Source organism: Metopolophium dirhodum, chromosome 1, assembly GCF_019925205.1.
Source record: "Metopolophium dirhodum isolate CAU chromosome 1, ASM1992520v1, whole genome shotgun sequence".
Lineage (NCBI taxonomy): Eukaryota > Metazoa > Arthropoda > Insecta > Hemiptera > Aphididae > Metopolophium > Metopolophium dirhodum.
Genome location: NC_083560.1, coordinates 129,313,888 through 129,320,339, shown reverse-complemented (window position 1 = coordinate 129,320,339; position 6,452 = coordinate 129,313,888). Strand labels below are relative to the sequence as shown.

At 34.2% G+C, this 6,452-nt stretch overlaps 1 pseudogene; it reads left to right on the top strand.

Annotated features, from left to right (window-relative positions):
* Positions 1 to 6,185, top strand: LOC132934424 (uncharacterized; annotated as a pseudogene).
* The last annotated feature ends 267 nt before the right edge of the window (positions 6,186 to 6,452 follow it).

The following is a 6,452-nucleotide window of genomic DNA, read 5'->3' as shown; positions in this document are numbered from 1 at the left end:
ATGATATCGTACGTCTATGTGTTTTGTCCTCTTATGAAACTTCGGATTTTTAACTAAACGAATAGCACTCTGATTATCAATGAATAATGCCGGTTGTTTATCACCTGTTTTTGGTAAGCTTATTAACAACCGCGTAATCCACATGATCCCTTTTACAGCTTCACTGGCCGAAATATACTCAGCCTCTGTCGATGACAATGACACACATTGTTGTCTCTGCGATGTCCATGAAATTATGCTTGACCCGTATCTGAATAGAAATCCTGACGTTGAACGTCGTGTCTGAACGTCACCTGCGTAATCCGCATCGCTAAATATTTCTAATGACAGTTGTGTGTTGTGATTAAAATACAAGCCATAATTAAATGTTCGTTTGACATTTCGTATAATCCGTTTTACCAAGTTCCAATGAGTTATAGTTGGTTTTGCTAAATAACGACTAGCAAAGTTTACTGAATATGCTATATCTGGTCTCGTTACCTGTGATAAAAACAATAAGCTACCTACTGCCTGCCTATAAGGTATTTCTTCACTTAATATCTCCGATTCTTCCTTTTGTTCAATAGTATGTGATTTGTCTATCGGAATTGAAAGTTCCTTGGCGTCCATCATATTAAATTTATTAATTATGCTACATGCATAATTTGTCTGATGTACAAATAATGAACCATTTTTCATTAAGTTTACCTGCATACCTAGAAAATATTCTAAGTTTCCCTTTTTAACCTCAAACTCTTTCCCCAAGTTTGTTAAAAGTTTCTCTATAATATCTTCATTATCTGCCGCGATTAAACCATCGTCAACAAATATTGCAAGAATAATTTGGCTGTTATCAGCTTTGAATACACATGCATCCGCTTCGGTACATTGTAAACCAAATGCATTCAAAAAATTCTTAAAGCGTATATTCCAACATCTTGGACTTTGTTTTAAGCCATATAAACTACGCTGAAGCTTACATACTTTATTCGATCCATCTTCGTATCCTGGTGGTTGTACCATGTATATTTCTTCCTGTAGTTCTCCGTACAGAAATGCTGTCTTGATGTCGAATTGTCGTAGTATTAATTTTTCCACAGCTGCTACTGCGAATATCGCCCTAATTGATTCGTATCTGACCACTGGCGAAAATGTTTCATGGTAATCTATACCATATTTCTGTGAACAACCCTTAATGACCAATCTGGCCTTAAATTTATCTATACTACCGTCAGTTTTATATTTTGTTTTGAACACCCATGCATTTCGTAATGCAACTTTATCCTGTGGCAAATCGACTTGAGTCCAAGTCTGATTTTCGTGTAATGAATTAATTTCGTCGTTCATAGCATTATTCCATTCATTTTTGTTTGACCCAGTAATTGCCTCATCATAATTCAATGGACTGACACAGTTAGCAATAAAAGTCTGAACATTATACCTGTCCGGCTTCTTAAGTGTATTCCTGTCACGTAGAACCATAACATTTCTGTCATCGACTATGTTTTCGTCCTTCTCACGCACGCCCGTTGAATTAATTTGAGTGTCTGTAAACTCTATTGTCAGCAATTATATTTTCATAATTATTACATTCATCTTCGAATATAATGTCTCTGCACACGGATATTTTATTTGTTTTCGAATACCATACACGATAACCTTTCGTGCTGTTCGAATAGCCAACAAATATTCCTTTTTCACTTTTTGGATCCCATTTCTGACGTTTTTGCTTTGGTATTTGTGTATATACCGCAGTACCAAAAACTCGTAAATGTTTAATATCTGGCACGACTTTATAATATAACTCGCAAGGTGGCTTACCATTCTGCGAGCTCGTTCTGCTTAGATTAAGTGTATAAACTGCTGTGTTCACAGCTTCTGCTCATAATGATACGTCAAGATTTTTCGCACATATCATTGTCCTGGCAGCTTCTACGATTGTTCTGTTATCACGCTCGACTTTCCCGTTCTGTTCCGGTGTATATGCTACCGTAGTTTGGTGTCGTATGCCATATTTCTGTAGAATACCTGTAATATCCTTGTTTACAAATTCTAACCCATTATCTGTCCTTAATATTTTGACCTTAGATCCTGTTTCTGTTTTAACACTTTTTATAAATGTTTCCATAATATTTTTTACTTCATATTTATTTTTAATAAAATATACCGTTCTGTAACGTGAGTAGTCATCTCTAAATAATAAAAAATATTTTGACATACCGATAGAGTCCCTCTGCATCGGTCCACATAAATCTGCATGTATTAAATCGCCGACGTTAAAATATTCGGTCTCACTTTTACTGAACGATTGACGGTGTTGTTTCCCGATTATGCAGTCGCTGCATACAAATTGATCGTCCTTGGTTGAATAATCAATATTATGTTTTGCTAAACAATTCCTCACGTATTGAATATTCTGGTAAGCTAAACGCTTATGCCATACTTCTAATCGTTTTTCTACTGCAATGTTCGCATAACATTCAGCTTTCGACGGTGTTTCGACTTTGATCTGTAATTCAAACAACCTACCGCATCTTGTGCCTATGCATACAGGAATCCCGTTTCTTTTGAACACACACGTTTTATTGTCTGACGTTAGTTCTAAACCTTTGTCCAACGCTGACCCGCACGAGAATAAATTAAATTTTAATCCCGGCACGTGCAATACATTTGCCAAGTAATTTTTATTCCAATTACCGTTCACGTATGATAATATATTAATATTACCTTTTCCTGTTGCGTACAGATTTGTTCCGTCACCTATTGTTACCTGTTGTGTATATTTCAATGGTTCATAACTTGTAAACCATTCTAGGTTCGCGTTCATATGATCCGACGCGCCTGAGTCTAAAACCCACGTATCTGTTGTAGTTTCATTTATCCTTGACTCGCTTACAAATACATTTAAATTTGTACCTGTAGTACCGGTTTTCCCACCTTTCATACTACTTAGAAAATTCTTACAGTTTCTTTTATAATGACCAATTTTACCACAGTAATAACATTTAACATTACTTTTATTAGTAAATTGCTTTTTACCTTTACCATAACTGCCGTTTTTTCCATCGGATCTGTTTTGAAATTTGGCTGGAAATGCACTCGATTTCTCTTGTTCACCAACTTCACCTTTGATCTGGATAACCCGTGATTCTTCAATCAACAACCGACTAGTTAAATTATTTATATTTTTACTTCCCGTTGGGACTGAATCCCAAGCACTGTAAAAATGATTATATTCTTTTGGTAATGTCATTAGTATTTTTGTCATAACCATGTTATCCGTAACTGGTTCACCCGCTACTCTCAGTTTCCTTCCTAAATTGACCAATTTAGAAATATGCGTCGACATGTCATCTGTCGACTCCTTTGAATAACTAAAAAATTGTTGTTGAAGCAAATGTATACTTGCCTCAGACTTCTGCTCGTAAATACTCAGCAGATTCTCCCACATTTGCAATGCAGTCTCACAGTTAATCAAATATTGTAATGGACCATCGTCCACTGAGGTAACTATTATTTTCTGACATTTACCGTCTGCTTTTTGCCAAGCGTTTGTCTGCCTTTGCCAACGTGCTTTGGCATTCTCGTCGGTTTCTCCTGCCGACTTCTTTATAGGTAGACTTGGTTTCGTCCATTCACCTGAAACTATCTCACCTACTTCCAAGGCATTTAAAATGACCTTCATCTGGAACTTCCATAACGACCAGTTTTCCGCACATAATTTTGTTATCTTCACCGTGTCTTCCATGACCGATGGTTTCCCGTATACTTTCCTGTATAACAATTTATAACAAAACTTTACCTATGTACACTGTTCCGCCGTTTTCCGAAATCCAGGATATCTCCGACTGGTTGTAGTTTTCTGCGTTCATACAAATATAAAAATACTTCGATCACGAATCCACTAGACTGTATGTCTTGGTTATTGACTGGGCTAATGTCCTGGGCTATTGTCCTGGGCCCATAACCTGTTGAAAGTGGAGCTTGACGGACTAATGATGTTAGCATTAATATAATAAGTAATAACACGACAATATGATTATGTATAAGTATAATATATAATAACGTACAACTGGACAATTAAACTGTGACTATACACACACACCACGTACACTCGGTATGACAGCGTCTATGCAAGTGATTATTACATACATCAAAGGCCCTATTTATATGAACAATCGAGGCCATCCCGTATCCGTATATAATATAGAAATCGATACTAAAGGTGTTACACAGCAATATCGTAGCTGCATAAGTATCTATTAGAAAACGACATTGTACACGCACGTGTGTTTACATGGTTTGAATACTAATATTAATTGTATATTTCAACAAATACCTACATCATTAAAGAAGGCACCCGAACCAAGGATACTAATCATACAATCTATTATGGCAACAAATTTAACAGGAAATTATCAAATACAGGAAATTGAATCACCATCAGGGATTTTTTTTTAATCATTTGTCAAAAGTAAAAACAACAAATTCAAGATGGAAATTGTCAGTGTATGTAAATTTTACCACATATGATGATAATTTTGAACAGATAAAAGAGATTTCAAAGGGAAACAGTAAAACATTGTATAAAAATAGCAAAAAACACAGAAATAGTACCAATAGAGCATATTGTAATTTGGTCGTATTTGTGCGAGCAATTTAATACAACAACGACGGCATACATTCAAGATATAGAGAAAATGCGACAACAGATAAATTATGCATTTAGTTGGAGTGAACGATATAGAAGAGGATTGATAAATGGAATTGGTAGATTATCTAAAACGCTATTTGGAATGTGTTCAGATAAAGACTATGATTTTTTTGATAAGAAAATAAATGAAATAACCGATAAACAAATTAAGGTCATTCACGATATGCAACAACAAACGCGGATAGTACAGTCAATAGTACATGATGTGGACAAGGAAATAATGAAAATACAACAAAGCGAAACAGCAATAATAAGTAATATAAATAAATTGCAGAATAAAGCAAACAGGGCCGAAAAAAAGATAAATGAAATGGAAGTTAGACAAATAATGAATGAACAAACTGAGGAGTTAAATGTTCTATTAACACAACATTTATTTCAAACTCACAATCTGGTAGCAATAATAAATAAAGCACAAGTGGGTCATATTATGCATTCGAGTATAATTTCTGCAACAAACTTTTTAGCGGAGTTGCAACAAGTAAGAATACAATTAGATTCATGAGAGAACTTTTCCGAGCAAGTCACGATACAGAATGTACATAAGTTAATCAAAATGAGTGGCTTACAAGTGATACGAGTAGCAGATACATTAGTGTTCATAATATCCATTCCAATCGTCCGTAACAGAGAATATCGTCTATATAAAGCAATCCCATTACCTATAAAACAGAGAGATTCAGTATACGCGTTAATTCTGCCAACAAACAAATACTTAGCCATATCCGAGGACAACGTATACTCAATATACATAGGTGACATGGAGTTGAACAAATGCATACATATGGAAGAGTATTATATTTGTTCGAACACTCAGACGCGCTACATTCAAGAAACAGGTAACTGTGAATCAAAATTGTTTAGTAGTCAGGATAAAGATACGATTCCAAAAGCATGTGAAATAAAGATTACACGTATTCAAAAATTAGTAGTACACAAATTAGATAACGAGAATGTTTGGTTGTACACAACACAAAAACCAATGACAATCAACATTGATTGTGCAAATGGGGAGCCAGTGTGGCAAACCTTGAAAAACACAGGTACAATCTCTCTCACGTATCCATGCCGAGCAATAACAAAAGAGTACGAACTAACCCCCACCAGGTCAATAGTAACAAAAACTTCATATGATTACATTCCCAGAGTAAACATAACGGCTAATATAAAACCATTTCAAACAAGTATGATACAGGACAATTTTCCAAATTTAAATAATTCTTATTATCCCGATTTTCAGTCATTAGCAACGAACTCCAAACAACTAGATTTATTATTACAATCGCAAATAGATGATAATATAGAATATGTAAGCGTATCTAAAGTAACGTACGTAGCATTAGGAATAGGAATAAGAATATTAGTGTTAATAGCTGTAATAAGTAGAATAAATTTTAAATTGTACAAATAAAATAAATTTTCAATGAGCTACATTAAAGCATTGGTCACTACAAAAACAGTAGATGACATACAGAGCGTAGAAATTAAGTAAATTTAAAATGTAAATTATATAATTATTTAAAAATTTATAGAATATTAGTTTATAAGAAAAAGAAAAAATTTAATAAGTAAAGAGACTCATGAGTGCATGAGCTTTCGTTTAACAAGGGGAGTGTTATGAATTGGTATTATTAAACATAGGAAATAAGCAAGGATGTAGTAATTAGTAAACAAATAAGAAATGTAGTATTTAGAAAACAAATAGAATTATGAAATTAAATTATGATTGTAAATTAGTGTTAACAGGTACAATCCTGAA